Consider the following 17,426-nt stretch of genomic DNA (forward strand, 5'->3'; position numbering starts at 1 on the left):
TGAATTGCAAAGGAAGATCTTATGGTGTGAGAGATATCCTTGGAATCAAAACCACTTCTCCAGTACCACACTCGGTAATTATGGTGCACTCTATAACGTGTCATTTCAACGATTTAATTTGTAAGCGAGTACCATTACACAATTTTAGAGGATTGAGATTTCGCAAAAAGATCACAGGACACCTGACTTTTAAAGTTAATTGATGTGGAGGGAGTCCTGAACGCTACAAAGAGTTAAGGACAAAATAGCCCTCTCCTTGAACCAGGATAGTGTTTTTGAATTTATACTTTCAATCCCAGGGTATACATTTTCGAACAATTCTTGCACTGTATTCACCAAAACGCACAGGCTACTATTTTCTAAATTTATTCTTCCATTATAATCCTGTGGTATCTCTCGATTTTCTATTTTAAGCAACAATTTTTCAAAATTTTGTTTTGAGTTCTAATCTGTTAACGTGTGGCCATAGGTGAGATCTCTTAATTGACGCGTTTATTTCATCCGCTCGAGTATCCCTTGTGACGACCGGTAAAATTTGACGAAAGTCGCCTGAAAATAGTACTGTACATCCTTTCAATGACACGTTTATATTGCGTAAATAACGCAATGTCCTGTCTAAAACTTCAATGCTAGTCTTGTGTGCCGTCGTAGCTTCGTCCCACACTATCACTGCTATTAATGAGCAGTCACGCATCAGTTTTCCAGTGTTACTTTGACTCGAAACGCTACAGACACGCGTACTATCTTCAGTGGTAATTTTAATTTTGGGATATATAAGAGTAAAGAGAGAGAGTAGAGAGAGAGAGAGAGAGAGAGAGAGAGAGAGAGAGAGAGAGAGAGTAGTAGTAGTAGTAGTAGAGTTATTGTAATTAGTGCTCGTACTATAATTAGAGCCACAAGTACACTATTTACTTATTTAATACAATTATATACACGGAGCTAGTCTATATTGCTTTCCACTTCTACCCGTTTTTTTATTTTGCGGCTTTGACTTTAAGCGATAGTTTGAAGGTAGCATGTGCAGTTCGATCACTTTCCAACAATGTTGCTGGTATTCCACTTTAGCTAAGAGAACATTTAACAAAAATGTTTTTCCCGTGCCTTCCGGAGCATCAAGAAAAAATAAATTCCCTTCATTTTTATCAATAGATTTTAACAACGCATGATACGCTTCATTTTGTTCCGTGTTCATACGATTTTCATCTTGCACTATAGTTTTGATTGATTATAGGAGGTTCCTCTCCTGTATTCTGCACTGTTCACATCTAAGTTTGTTGTATTTGTGGATATTGCAATACAATCCAAAATTTAGAATACTCTTACCCGAAAGTAGTTCGACCATTTTGTTTAGTTCTGATAATGCTTCATCAAAAATTATTTGATCATATTGAATGTCATCCGTCATAATTTCTCGTCGTCGCCGCGTCAGTATATCTTCAGATATGTTTTCCTGATATTTGTTCCAGACCACTCCAGGATCTGTCACAAATTGAGAGAATAATGGCAAACAAATATCTTAATGAACTGACGGTGCTACACGCAGCAGCTTCTGATAGTGTATTATCTCACTGAGAATCGTCTTCTAAAAGTCCCATCGCTTTGCACCCTGCTTGTACAGTCCTCAGGTTTTCAAATGATGTTGGCCTTTTTATGACATGGAGTAAAATTTTCAAATAGAAACATTCGCTGTTCTCAGGATAAACTACATAAACTCTTCCAAGAGCGTCTGTTTATTTTACTCCAGGATATTCTTCTACTGGGTTCCTTGCTTTCTCCGTTGAAATATCTTAGCAGTCCGATTCCATGTATGATAAATTGAAATTTTGTTACACGTCAAAGTTTTGGCAAAACTATCTTGAGCGCATAGCTTGAAAAATGCTGCCAATGTTGTATCTCGCGGATTTGCAACAACATCGTTTATGTTGTTTGGGTTAAAAAATACCCTTTGTCCATTTTTCAAGTGAACAGCGAGATGGGTAATAGTAGGTGCTCGGTCGTGTATTTCGTATGATAACATCCTCCATGCTGCTTCAGAGCTGCAGATATAACGACCGGACTGATATTTTTCGACTTTGTTTGGTGTATGTATGCTGAATGTAGCTTGGTCGCTTCCTTTGTTAATGTATTTTGTTACATATTGTATTGATTTTATAGAGCTGCATAGCTCCACATTAATATGAGCGTTAAAGTTGTTTAAGATGATCGAGTTCTTTAATTGATTCTGGTAAATTAAGTTCTCTGTCTGGTTTAACATAAAAATATGTTTTTTATACTATATAAATTTTTCATATTTGTTAGTACTACCTTATCCTACTCTATTATACAGAAAAGTCGTGAAATTGTTTCTTTTATTTTTTGCAAGTAAATAGAAGTGATTGGTAGCTATTTTTATTTTTTTTACTAATAGGTATTCAATAACAATCACAAATAAATAAAAATAAATCACGTTCATTGCTGTATACCGCATATAGCAGGGTAGACAGAGGGAACCTAGTGTTAGGACACACAAATACAGTTTTCAAATAGTAGTAACGATTCACAAAATCACTAACTATAGTATAAATAATGGAAAAGATGATTAGATATTGAAAATCCATTCAATCGTAAGATATCCGACGCGACGTTATGCGCCCCTTCAGTAATGCATTATTGTTTGGAACTAAGAACTTCGCTGTATCAAATGACAGTTGGAGGTGAGCTGATATTAAATGATATTAATATTCCCGTAGACGGCGGAAACCTAGTGTTAAGACACTCTAAGCACTACACTGCATTCGTGTAGCTATTCTATACAACAGTCTTGCCTTTGTTATACAGTAATATTAAGAAGAAGAAGCCAGTCATGCCGCAGGGGCACAAGCGACAGTTCCTCCACTCAACAAGCAATGTCTCCAACACACTAGGAGTTAACACTATGTTTTACTTCTTCTGCCTACCGTACTACGTACGAGAAAAAAATTATCTTTTCAGTTTCACACTGTAACCAGAAAACAACCTAGGTCCAGCCGTGTATAATCTGAATCAAGACACTCCATTTCCCATTTTTGTCTTAAATTTTATACCTTGGGTATTGAATCAGAACTTAATATAGCACTTACATATGAATTATTACTTTTTTTTCCCTAGCCTGCATCATCCCATTGTTGGGCAAAGGCCTCTCTCCACTTCTTCCATTCTGGTCTGTTTCGCGCTATTGAGCACCAGTCAGGCCTATAATGGTCCAGTTCGTCTCGCCATCTCCTTTTTGGTCTGCCAATTCTCCTTTTAGAGCTCCGAATCCATCTGGTAGAAGATTTCGCTCAAGACTTTTCAGGCATGCGGCAGACGTGTCCGGCCCAGTCCCATTTCAGCATAGCGGCTTTCATACCCGCGTCAGCGATTTTTGTGCGAAAGCGCAGTTGAATGTTGGGTGGATAAAATCCGAAACACACAATTATTAGTTATACAAACATATCGATATCGAAGCCTCCTTAACATTAAAACACATACAAACACACGTTTCACAAATGCCACTTGCTACTTCCACCCTATCTACCCACCCATTGCAGAGGTGCCAAAAAAGACGACTCGAGGGCACTCCACGCGAGTGGTCCCGATGCCTCATTACCATTTAGCTTGCAATATCCGCTTATTATGATAGGTCCACTTTATATTATGCTTACTTATAGATATTTTTTTATGTACGTACTACGTAGCACATGCTAATAATAGTATTGTATTATGAATAAAGGTGGTTCGTTTTAACGTAGTTTTTTTATTATTATTATTTTACGTTTACCTCCACGCTGTATTCCACCCGTAGCAGGATAGAAAGAAAAACTCTTGCTTCGAGGTCCAGCTCACGTTACAGTCAGACGCTGTGCCACTGCACCACCACATACCACGGCCTCTTTAAAATATGTTTCAATTTATCTTTACAAGAGAAGAGTTTTCCATATTTCTTTATACTTAACAAGTTATAAAATTTACCATTTGCCAAAGTTTTCGCTAATTTATAAAACATTTTTCAACGCCATTTAGTCGATTAACACCTAAATTAGTTCTAAAAGTAAAAAAAGTTTTGCGGAGTTTGGAACTAGAAGTTAATGTTTAATGTTCTTTTAAAATTTTGGAAATAATTTTTAGGAAATCCCGAACATGGCATCTCAAGATCGCTCTGGATATCGGACCTTAAAGTTGAGAGCGGTTTCTAAATACCGCCTAGCGTAAATTCTAAATATAATATAATATAATATAAATATAAATTCTAAAATAAATAACATTCAATCATTCGTCCTTGTGGAAATCAAACACAACCATCGCCTTTATATTCAGAAGCTCTCCCACTGCGCCAGTTGAGACCGTACAACTTCAAAATTATATTTCTATATATTTGTATATTGTATATAGCGAAAAAAATAAAGAACAAAACGAATTATATAGACGTATATTGGAATTCCTTCTGTCCGTGAAGGGCGTGTATTACATAATCCTTGTTCGCGGAATGTACGTTATTACAAAGGGAGGATAAACGGAAAAACACAATGAAACAAATATTATAATCACCTTTATATTTGATATGATGAAAAAATTTGATAACTGCGAGTCGGACTCGCCAACCGAAGGTTTCGTCCCAATTTCAGGATTGTAGATTAACAGGAAGTACAACTTATGAAAGTTGACAAACTTAAGACGATTATAATTTTGTTTATATGGAATATAAACCTAAATCTAACTTAAACTACTAGTACTTTACTTTATTATGAACTTATTTTCAATGTCTTACAAAGATTATTCTATTAGCAAGACAAACGCCACACCACATTACCGGAAAACTCCAAAGGCTCCAATAAGATATACCACGTAAAATTTGTATTTCACAACAATATTTCTATGTGTAAAAAAAAATCCTACACCAAATAAGCTTTTCCAGTGAAAATGAAACGCAAAAGTTTTACAGTTTTTCCGCTCGGATTATTTACGAGAGTTGCCGTTAAATTTAACATGCTCCATCACTAGTTATACATGAACTTCGAATATACTAGATGCAAGTTGTTTAGGTACAGTTCTTTTTATATTATTTTTCGCTCTGTACCCTGTACATAACAGGGAAGCTGAGGAAACATGTGTGTCTGTGTGTCCATATGGGACCTAGTGTAAAGATACTCCGTTCCCCGCGTTCGCTATGCAAGAAGACAAAGCGCGTCGTTAAGTTCCGACACTTAACACGCATTGTCTTGAAAATTCCGCGAAAAGCGGGAAACGGAATGTCGTAATATCAAGTCCCGTCTGCCATCCTGTTGTGCGGGGAAAAGCCTGAACTTGCTTAAGTATTTTAGAAGTAAAAACCATCATATGACCCTATTAGGAACTATATACGACACAACTATATCGTAATCAAGGTTTGTCATCGTCTCTATGTCGATCGTCGAGTTCTGCCGTTCAACACGCAATGTTTCAATCTCGGGTAGACACTAGGTTTTCAAAAGGTCTAAAAACTAGGTTTTGTACAAGCATAAGTGTCAAGTTGAGAATAAAAGGAACATCAATCAAAAGTTATAAGTATAAATTTAAAGTTTTCCACTTCGCACTTCATCCTAGCGTAAGTAGAGTACTTGAACAAAGTGAAAGTCCTTCATCCTTCAAAAACTTATTACACATTATACCTATTTATTTATTTTTTTAATACATTTATTATATTTAGCTTCACGCTTTATTCCTCGTATAGTTGGGTCAGCAGTATCAGGGAAACTAGTGATAAAACATTCCGTTCCCCACGCTTCGCCTTACTTTCGTGACATAGAACCTGTGCCGCTGCGCTACTACGATCTCATAAAGCTTAATATGAATCTTTAATACGCAATTAAATGGTACGTTAAGATCTTGAATCTTAGGTCGTACGTGAGAGGATAATGTATAATTAATTTAGCAGAAAACTATTTTCTTATCTTCTTTTCTAATAAGATGCATAATTGTCATAATTGTATTTTCTTTATGCAATAAAGTGTTTTCGATTGATTGATTGATGCTTTTATCAGCTTTATACATTAGCACGCATAAGTATAGCGGGGTAGGAGGACAGTTCGTAGTGTCAAGACACTTCGTTCTTCGTTTTCCTTTCAATTTCTATTTTCCAAAAACCATAAACGCGACAGCTTCGATTCTCACGATAAAATTTTAATATTTTCATGTTATCGCTCTGGTAACGAGGCAAAGCGCGAAGTTCAGTTTCGTTACTCAACGTGGGGAACGGGTGTCTTATTAGGAACGAAATGTCTTAACATTTAGTTTCCAGGCTCCCTGTGCCTACCCCTCTATATGCATCCCGCACATGCACAATGCACAGCGTGAAGCTAAAAAAATATTAAATTATATAGTACCTACTGAACATAATATTTTAAATGAATTAAAGGCAAACACATACTCACACAAAACTAATAACACCGAGAAAGTAATTTAAAAACTACTTATTTACCGTGTTTCACATTCGCAATCATTCACAGTACACCATCAAGATGGAACCAGTGAAACGTGTAACGGCAAACAAGCTTACTACATGGTTTTATAGGGGTGGGCGCACATTACCTATAATCGTTCTATGCTGGGGGTTTTTTATATCTTTTTTTTATATTTTAATTCTTGATGTTGTTTGCTTTTTAACGCACTTTTATTACATTTATTCGTAACTGTTATATTTAATTATTATAATATGTAGTTATGTCACAAACCCTATGAAACTAAATTGGTTTCATTTGTAATAATCGTAATGTAAAACTTCTTCTATTAGTTTGTATATCAAATTGTTTTTATACAATAGGTAAAAAATATAAAATAGAATATAAACATCCACCTCGCACTTCTCAAATCGTTCGTACTAAATTCCATCCGCAGTTTTCGAAACAAAAACGAACTACACACTCGCATATAGGTCGGTACGTTTACGTACAACACAAGATAAAAAGTATTTTCACGCCAGTTTCTAAATTGGATGGGATGCTCGAGGAAATTGATGGCGTTCCTCTTCCGATTCCCCGTGCGAAATTTCATGCAAAGGCAAACATTTTAATAGCTGTCATTTTTATGTTTCTACAGCGCAAAATTATATAGGGACAAAAAAGACATCGTGGTGCAGTGGTACAGCGTCTAACTGTAAATGCGAAGGTATCGGGTATGAGTCCCTCTCAGAGTAAGCTATTGTCTAATCCTCGATCTGGTAACAAGAACAGACGTCTCTTAGAACCGATGTTAAGTCCTATTTCCTTAAAAAGAAAAGATGACCTGTATCTGTATTTTTTAATGATCTGCGTCCTAGAAATATCTTTAAATTATAAAAGCCTAGCATAAATTATTAATTTATTACGTTTATTTAATCGGAAAAAGAAACTAGACTCAAACGCAGGATGTTGATGAGAGAAAGGGTCTAACAATTTTACTACAGTTAGTCCATCTAGATACTGTTAAAAACCACGTCTATTCTAGAACGATTATAAGAAACTCTAAGACTTCTTTTTAGCTTCACGCTGTATCCCGGATATAGCGGAATAGATAGAGAGAACTTATTGTTAAGACACTCTGTTCCTTACTTTCTGTCAAATTGTCGAGACATTGCGTTTTTCGGACACCACGATTTCTCTGGTTACTGGGAAATTAGAATATTTAATAAGCATTCTTCGGGGTGGGGACCAAACTACCCAACTTTCGTGGTTCACTTCCACTTCCATATACTTAGTACAACTATAAGATACCCTAAGATTCATTGCAGCTTATATGAAAATAGGGCATCAAAAATATAAGCTTCGACGTTCAAAATCATTCCACTAAAATCGACGAACTGCTACTTCTCTTAAAACTTTCAAAATAATGAAGCCTGGCTGAACAAAAGTACTGGAAACAATGAAAGAACGATCAGGAAGATTGGGGAAATGAAATGCCTAAATGTTTTGAAAGGCTCATGTGAAATTTTCTCGTGTTAACTTTCAAAGGTAGTTTACAGGATATAGTTTACACACTGGAGACTACTAAATTGGAAAATTAGATTATATTTAGAGCTGTTTTGGTGTACCAGTTCTAGACATTGTGGGTTAAGTTTAGCGTTGTCTGACCAGAGTGGCTATCGAACCCACTACCACCACATTTAAATATAAAAATATGCGCCCTGCTATTCAGACACTAATAAAAATAGTAGGTAGGTAATATACATTTCGGCGCATCAAGGAGCGATAAGAAGGCACAACTCAGTTAGCGATATTACCAGAGCCTCGCACGTAATGAAAATATTAAATACCGAGAGATTCGACCCCACAACTATCGTATTTACACTACTCTTGTGTCAATGCGCCTCGACGACCTAAGTTTTAATTAAAAACTAAAATTGAAACCAGCTCTTAATTAATAAAAAGCATTACAAATAGATTCATTTAAACAATTTAGTACTAAAACAATGAACTTCAACTCCGCCCATTGCTGAACTATACCCTGTTGTTAAAAAAAACTGGTGCCAATTGAAAACCAACTTTCCTTATATAAAAATAAAGATAATTTTCCATTAGACAATTTTTTCTCACCTGTGACCTTTTAAGTGCCATGCGGACTTCCGTCGGCAATCAGGTCACGTTCTTTTTAAACGCGGCTGTCGAAGTAGTGAAATTCATCCGTGAATGGTGGATTTATAGTATGGAGTCTATTCACGGTGGTATTTATTACCGCTCTAAATATGGGATATGTGTTATTTGGTATGAATTGATTTATGAGATTGGTTTTGCAAGCGAATTCTGAGGGTTAGGGCTTTATCTCGTTTACCGGAGTAGGAAGAGTGAAGTCGGGCCCCTATTTATAAACCATTCTCATGTCTGAGATTTATCTCGAGATGTCGTTTTGATTTTTGTCTATAAATCAAAACAACATATCAACAATTGCTCACAACTCTGAGATCGATCTCAAAGTTGAGAGCAATTTATAAATACGGGCCTTAGTGTTAAAACACTTTATTCTCCACGCATTGCCCAGTGTACGAGGCATTGTGAGTGGCGGAATTCAACGCCTCTCTTTTTTTTGCCGGAGTCAGTACAACCATGATTTGTACAGTTGAAGAAGTGAAATTCAACAGTCAATGATGCCGCCCCAAATATGGAATATGTGTGGAATTCGGTATGTTTTGCTAAGAATTGTTTTATAAGATTTGGTTAGTTAGAAAAGATTCAAGAAAGGAAATTCAAAACGGCCTCATTAAAGGGTACTTGAAATGTATTTTACCTAATAAAAAAATATATATTAAAAAATGGGAAATAGAGAAAACAGAGAAACGGACACTAGATTCCCTCTGCCTATCCTGCGAAACGCGGGAAAACAGCGTGAAGGTAAAAAAAAACATTTAACATAGCGGGAGTCAAAACCGCGCCTCTTGTATGTCGTCCAAAGCGCACTCGCTAATAAAGCCATACGTCGTTGTCGAGCTATATCAAAATACTGAAGCCCGGCTTACGCCGGGGGCCCTGAATTCTCTACTTCATTGTGGAAACCGAGTTTTATACACTTGGCACATTATTTTTGTTGTTAGTGTAGTTGTAACGTGTGTATAACAAAGGTTCTGAAAAACTAAAGATATTTAGTTAACTCGAAGGTCTAGCAATACTAACATAATATTTATAATCTTTAAAATTCCTTAGGCTAGGCAGAGTGCCGTGGTGGGTTTCTCAGCACATATTTTCCCTTAGCTGATGGAAATTTGTGGATGCAGATTAAAAATAATATAAAATTACACGGTGTACCAAGATAATACATGTTTACAAGAATTGCCAAACAGTTTAACAAAAAGCAGTGTTGCTTGATGTCAGGATCAATATCACAGATCATAATGCTAAAGTATAATACAATGATTAGAAATAATCATATTATTTTTAAAATTACGACAAAAATTGGCCTCGGAATTAAGAAAACGCAAATAAAACCTTGTTACGTAATCTCATTATCAAAATGGATTCCGTTCATTTGTAGATTTATTAACTTGGATCTTTTCAAGAGATTTAATCTCTCTATTTAAAGTCAAAACGTTAACAAGAAAGTTAAAGTCAGTGGTATTTGAAAAACATATTTGTTTTTGTTTGAGTCCTGACTGAAAATGCGGGTTCGATTCCCACTCAACGATAAAATATCTGATTTCCTCGAGAGAGAGAATCGAACCTCGATTTATACGACGTAATGGTTTAATATATTTGTAGACCAATGGACACTGTTATGGCTCAATTAGAAAGTAATTGACCGTACGTGATGGTTGCGAGTTCAATTTTAGGTAGAGAAAGTTTATACTTTTCTCTGATATGATAAAACGTGGCGTTATATTTCCCTATCTAGTACCTACTAGCATGGAAGGAGTGTCTCTGGTCTATGCGCTAGATTTATATATTTCACTTGGAGGTAATTACTCGAAAATAAAAAATAATATACTCGTATTATACATAAAGGCATGTTAAAATCAAATTACAAAATAGTTTTATCGATTAAAAATCAGCTTAACACTGTCCGCATATACCTAGCAGGGTAATCAGAGGGAACCTTATATTAAAACACTCCGTTCCGTTATTAATTAAAATTAATCAAATAATGTAATAAGAAATATTTGCAATTACGTAATAAACACTTCGAAATAACGTAACGCTACTTTTATTTTGCGAAATTGGCGTTGCGTGCGCAATAATACACATTTATTACTCCATAACCTCGATCTTTTGAATTGAAACTGTTAAATGTTTTAAGAATAAAGTATTATATCAGTTTGGACCTCGAAACAGTTAATAATATGATCGTGGGTGTGATTTAAATGGTTTTCATAGATTTTTAAAAAGTCTTTCGATTTTGTTAGCTTAATTTTTATTAGCTTCATGCTGTATTCTGCGTATAGAAGCGAAGATAAAGAGTTACGTTCTCCACTCTTTGATAAATTTAACAGATTTTGCTTTGTCTTGTTACCAGAGCAAGTGAGAATCAAAACGCCACGACGACCTTAAACTGCATAAGTATGCATATAACTGATATAAAAGCAACATACAAGCGGCTTAATAGAAAATTATGTTTTCATAAGAAACCCTGACAGCTGACGCAATAAAAACACGTAAATCACGTTCCACGAGCTCCATGTTGAGGTAACTGTCCACCGTGTAACGTTTCACGAGTAGGTACGTTACAATTACAGATAACGCGGTCATCTGTACAGCTAGTTTTAGTTTATCCGTGTTTTTCTAGGTAGGTAGGTAGAGGGAAACTAGTGTTAAAACACTTCGTTCCCTAAGCACCGTTGTATTTTTAGAGGTTGCGTGTCAAGTGGTAACTTTATATTGTTACCAGAGAGATGAAAAATAATTCATTTTCCTGAGTAATTCATTTTCATATATAATTATTAATTATTATTTACATAAGTATATAAATTTAGTATAATCCATTTACAGTCAGACGCTGTGCCGCTGCTTCATGTACGTACTTTAAGTTAAAAAATATATTAAAAAAAGCTATTCAATTCTCGCTTATTCCCGCACATACCGTTAAGATATTAAAACTAAGCTTAAGATATTGCGTTCGCCATTTTTCTGTCTAGCCTAGAGAGGCTCTTTCCAGGAGAGAGAGCTTTCCTCTCACTTTATGACATTCCTCCACGCCGCCCTCTGTCTTACCTGAAAAAAAAATGGTATATTTTTACTCGATCGAAATGTTTTTAACTTGGTACATAATAGAGCGGGGAAATTAATATAATTTATAAATATAATAAAATTGTAACTAATAGCTATCTGTACATGAAAGCTATATGAGAACTTTTATTTTTGGAAGCGTAATAAAATCCAAAATACTAATTTTAAAAAAATATAGTTGCGTTTGTGTATACTAATGCGAGAAACGGCTTAGTCGATTTAATGCAGTTTTATATATATTATGAAGTAATTGTTTTGTTGACTGGGCTTAAATAAATAATTATGTAATAATATTCCCTCAAGTACAAATCGAAGGCACAACCGATGCGTTTATAAACGGGCCCTGTGCCACTGCGCCACGATGACCTCCAAAACCTAAACAATATATCTATACGTACTTATTTATATACTATGCTAGGCTATAGTTCAATTGATATTCCATAGCGACTTGCGTTTGTCATCGTAACTTGTAAAAGTGACGCACCCTCTTGGACGTTTCTATAGGAAAATATTATTTTTATATTTAGAATCGCTTAAGGATAACCTTTTACAAAATAAATATTTTAATCGAGAATCGTGTTTGCAATATGATATGTTTATTATATGTATCAGTAGGCATATATGAACTAGACAACCGCTTCATTTTTTATAAACACAAGGTGAATGAGCGTCAGTCAGGCACCTGGTGGTCAGTGATCACTGCCGCCCACGACCCCGTGTTACAGGTGCAATACACATATTACATATATATAGAGTATTTTTTTAGCTCTAATCAAATTTCTTTTATTTTCCTTTGCAATTGGAGACAAAGTCGCTGTGGTAACCAGGGCAAAGATATAAAAATAATTCGTTATCGTTATATGAAAATAATATGACCCGCCGGCGGTATGACCAAACGTGGGCTAGGAGCACAAGTGATATTTTTTACACGACACGACAAGTTGCAAAATGAAAATAAATTAAAATATAATCATTCTCCAGACTAGATATCGAACTCACAACCGTCGCATAGGGAAAGTAAGAAACTTTTCCACTGCGGCTTGACGGCCTCAATCTTATTATTATTATAAAACTCAATATTTACTATCAAAAGGGAAAAAATAGATCCATTTTGTACACCTTTTTTCCTGCCATATCTAAATCCCACGTTTCCACATCGCTAGTTCCGTCACTCGTCATAAAGGAGGTAAGAAACATCTGTTGCGGTCTGGTCGGAGCCAATATCGTGATTGTAGACGCAATAAATCAGGGCATCGCCGAAAAAATAGGGGGTGGGAACTAGGGTTGAGGGTGTAATCTGTTGAGACTAGGTTTATACAATGTTATATTATTATTGAAGGTTGTCGTGACTATAACGGATGGTTGTGGGTTTGATTCCCACTAGGAGTAAGAAATATTTTCATTACGTCGCTCTGATGACAAGACAAAGCGTGACGCTAAGTTTAGCAACGCGCAATGCTTCGAAACATGGGCGGAAAGTGGAGAATGGAATCGCTATATGCGATATACAGCTTGAAACTTAAAAAAAAATCGAAAATATCTAGTGCCTGTCCTGTCCACGGGGAAAAGGCACATGAATTATGTATGATGTTACTGGAATATATTAAATAAATTAAAAGCCCAATTTTCAAGAACTTGTGTGTTAAGTGGCAGAACTCAACGCCGCCCTTTATTTTCTTACTGTAGCGAGTAAATGAAAATAAAATTAGAGTATTCACATGCTGTGCTGGTGCGCCCCGAGTGTACATATTCTTCGCTTAACTTCCAGTTTCATGATGTTATAATTATTACAAGTGGGTCTGATTTAGTTTCTTAGATTTTATTACATAGTTACAAGTCGATCTTATAAAAGCGTATTAAAACCTAAGTGTTTCTACACTTTTTTAGATTATCATCAGATAGCAATGAAAATTAAAAAATCATACGAATATTCTGGCAACCCTCGAGCTGTCACAGCGTCAGACGTTCATAGCTAGCGATTTGTTATTCCTCTCCAGGGCGGGAGGACGTCGACGAAATTGTATTTTGGTTTTGTTGAAAAATTTATACGCGCGTCAACACCAACATCGAGTGCGGCGACTGAGTGACGTTACTTCGCTGAATACTTTCTAATAAATTTTATTGAATAATAAAAAAGCACCTTTTTTTGTACTGGAAACATTTGTTTTTGTTATTTACAGATAAAACACATAAAAAATAGTATTACTTTTATGTAGGTCTCTCTACCTAGGAGCTCGGACAGTGGAGATAGCACTAATGGCCATTTGGAGCGGCTCTGTCTGCTTAAGCCTAAAAACCACACTTGAGTCGCAATTCCCAAGCAATGCTCTGAACTTCTTATCCTGCCACAATAGATGATGAATCTTTTCTTATGATGAATCCATGGAATGCTCAGTAGGTAGTTTGTTGTCAGTATAAATAGTTAAATAAAATGATAATAGCACCTATAGCTACTACTTAAGTATAGCTTATAATGTCTACTACTACAGCCAAGCCAGACATTGAAGCCAATTTTGCAATCCGCTTTTTAAACTTTATAAATCAATTGAAACTAGTAACGGAGTGTCATAACGGGATACAGCGTGAAGCTGAAAAAAATTATTGTTAGCTTCACGCTGCAACGTAACATAATAGTGTAAGCTACCTAGTGTTAAAACACTTCGTTCCCTGCTTGCTGCCGAATTTTAAAGGCATTGCTTATTGATTGGCACAACTCAAATAGATCAGAAAATATTCATAAATAATAATCCATTCCTCAGAGTCGGATCGAGCACACAACCTTAGTGCAGTAGTAATCACACGCATGTTCCCCTGCACCGCGATGGCCTACTTAAATAAAAAATAATATTTTTTTTTACTTTTTGATTATTACTTATCTGCTAATAAACTAATTAGTAAAGAGTAATAAAATTATATATTTAAAAGCTTCGCTCAACTTGTAGCTGTAAAAAACCTTTTTAATTGAATGTTAAATCAATCAGTGTATTCACATTAATACGAATTAAGACTGTAAATAAACACTGTCTGTCCATCTGTCGGTGAGCGTAAGGAATACCATTTGGATAAATAAACTTTGTAATTGATTCTTATGTGTTTCTTTTTTTATAAAGTTTTTTTTTATTATTTTCGTAATCTGGACATCCACTAAGAAGGAATTTTAAAAATTTTAACCCTAAAGGGATGAAATAGGGGTTAAAAGTTTGTATGGATTTTTTTTTAAATCGACAACGATTTTTATGAAATTAGAAAATTCAGACTCTTAAAAATATATCATTGAACAAGTGTTTCATGGTTTATTAGAATTCCCCCCTAAGGGTGCAAATAAGCAGGCGAAGCTGCGCGCGTCCGCTAATAGAATATACACCGTGGCGCTAAAAAAATATAAAGTTTTGAGATTGCTACGTACAATGTCACTAATACACAATTACTTAAAACCATAAAATGGAAATTTCCATTTTTGCTTTTCCCGTAGAAATTTCGAAAAATTATCTTATAGTGCTCCCCTAAACTCCCTAGCCTACCGTTATGTATATACATAACAATTAATTATTATACCAATCTTCTACTTTCTAAGTCCAATAGTTACGTTTGTGCGTTACTCACTGAGTAACGAAAGAGTTTTTTATATATAGATTAAAAAATGATAACACTCACTCTCGCCGGAACTTTTCTATTTTTAATTTTTACGAGACCCCTCTCGTAATACATTTTTTAACTAAACCGTATATAGCGCGTGGATAAAACGTCCGTCGGGGCACAGTTAGAACATCAGACACAAACCGCGACGATTAGCTAGTATTCCCTTGTGGGGGAATGTAGGGGAATTAGTAATGTCCCGCAAGGCCGTTACAGCGCAGGGGCACAAGGGTGCGACTATAAACGAGACGATAGTGAGTTCAATTCCCACTCGAAGTAATAAAATATCTAATAATTTTATTTCCTCGCTCTGGATTCGATAAATGCACTCTCCGTTTGATATTTTCAATTTGAACCACTAGTTCCTGAGATTAGCGCTGTCAACCATACAAACCCTTATCAATACAATATTAGATAGAGATTTAAATGACACACTTCGGTACGAGCACACAACACTACCGTCCGCCACCTCGAGACGCGCAGATCTCGTAATTGCTTGTTCCATAATTGAATTAAACCCAGCCACATTTGAATTGTAAATTGCTAAACTTTCATCTGGCATTAATAGAAGGAGTTTGCTTAATTCTGTATGTCTGTCTTGATTTCTGTTGTTTAACTTTTTTAGTTATATAAAAGTTTTGTAAATGGACGAATGAATAAGAATAGTGGAGGTCGTCATAGCGTGTAACTGTACTCGAGACGGTTGTGGGTTAAATTCCCACTCTAGGGAATTAAATATTTCATTTTTTTTCTCGCTCTGGTAACAAGGCAAAGCGCGGGGTTGACTTCCATCACCCAACACACAATGCCTCGAGAATTCGGCACAAAGAGAGGAACGGAATAATGGTAACGAAGTATCTGAACACTAGGTTCCCAGGGTCTCTCTTCCTACCGTGCTATATGCGGGATACAGCGAGAAACTTTAATATTAAACACTTGCCCTACATTACATCTTAGTTGGTAACATTTTCTGTAAACTTCAATTTACAAAGAAATTACATAGCAACTCCACCCGTAGAGTTGTTAAAAAGTTTTCACTTCTAGAGCTAATAAAAAAGTTTGTTTCACATTAACCCGACTTACGGACAATTACTTGGCTTGATTTGGCTAATTTGCAAAGTTTCCAGCCGTCGTTTTTAAGTTCCTGACATTGCTTTGGGTAACAGTATTTTGTATAAATTGACTAACTGTTATACGAGAATCACCTATTATCCTAAAATTAAACATCGATAAATAAAAAAAAACTCATATATAATAAGCAAACATAAAATTTTTGAGATACTGCGTGTTAAGTAGCGAAACGTAATTGATACGCCCATCTTCTTCTCTATTGAATCTCTCTATTCATTTATATAATACCATTCAAATAAAAGGTAAAAAAATAAATAAAGAAAAAACAGAAAAAAGTCAACTCGTAAACGTAATACTCGCTTTCGCATTATTCAATAGGATCCGCTTCAATTAGTCCACTTTACTTCCTAAAATTAAATGACTTAATTGGACACATTGGCCTTTTTTATTTTACTTTTCCAACAATGTGTAATCATCTATACCTCAACTAAGAGTGATATTTGCGGTGTTTAAATGTGTATTATGACCAAAAGTTAAATTTACAATGGTCGTCGTAATGAGATATTTAATGCTTTCCTTTCCCTGCTCTCCGCTCGCCGCAGCGTTGAGTTTCGTCACTCAATACGCAATACCTCGAGAATTTGGCGGTAATTAGGGAACGGGAACGGAAGTATCTTAATGGGAACGGAGTGTCTTAACCCTAGGTTTCCAGTATCCCTTTTGCCTGCTCTTCTATATACTTCGTGGTGATGTTGGGTTTGATCCTTGAAAGTAATGATTTTGTTTTAATAACTTTCTTTTAACCGAACGTATAAGACAAAGTGCGGCGTTATGTACCGCTATTCAACAAACAATGCCTCGCGTGGAAAGCGAAAAAATATATAAATATCATAACATTTCCAAACCTACACCAAGACAAAAGACAGTATGAAATATTGCCACAAAAGGTATTTAATAGCTTTATCGAGCTTCAAATTGAAAAGCAGGTTCCGCGATCGTTAACCAAAGCGGTATCGGCATTGTGAAAAATTGATAGTCGTGGACTTGACTGTCGTTATTTTA

At 35.5% G+C, this 17,426-nt stretch overlaps 1 protein-coding gene across 1 annotated transcript in view; it reads right to left on the bottom strand.

Annotated features, from left to right (window-relative positions):
• Window positions 1-17,426, bottom strand: part of LOC146529106 (uncharacterized) — a 143,863-nt gene that overhangs the window by 117,669 nt on the left and 8,768 nt on the right. The gene's annotated exons all lie outside the window — the stretch shown is intronic.

Source organism: Heliconius melpomene, chromosome 18 (assembly GCF_056956725.1).
Source record: "Heliconius melpomene rosina isolate 202511_hmr_F chromosome 18, ASM5695672v1, whole genome shotgun sequence".
Lineage (NCBI taxonomy): Eukaryota > Metazoa > Arthropoda > Insecta > Lepidoptera > Nymphalidae > Heliconius > Heliconius melpomene.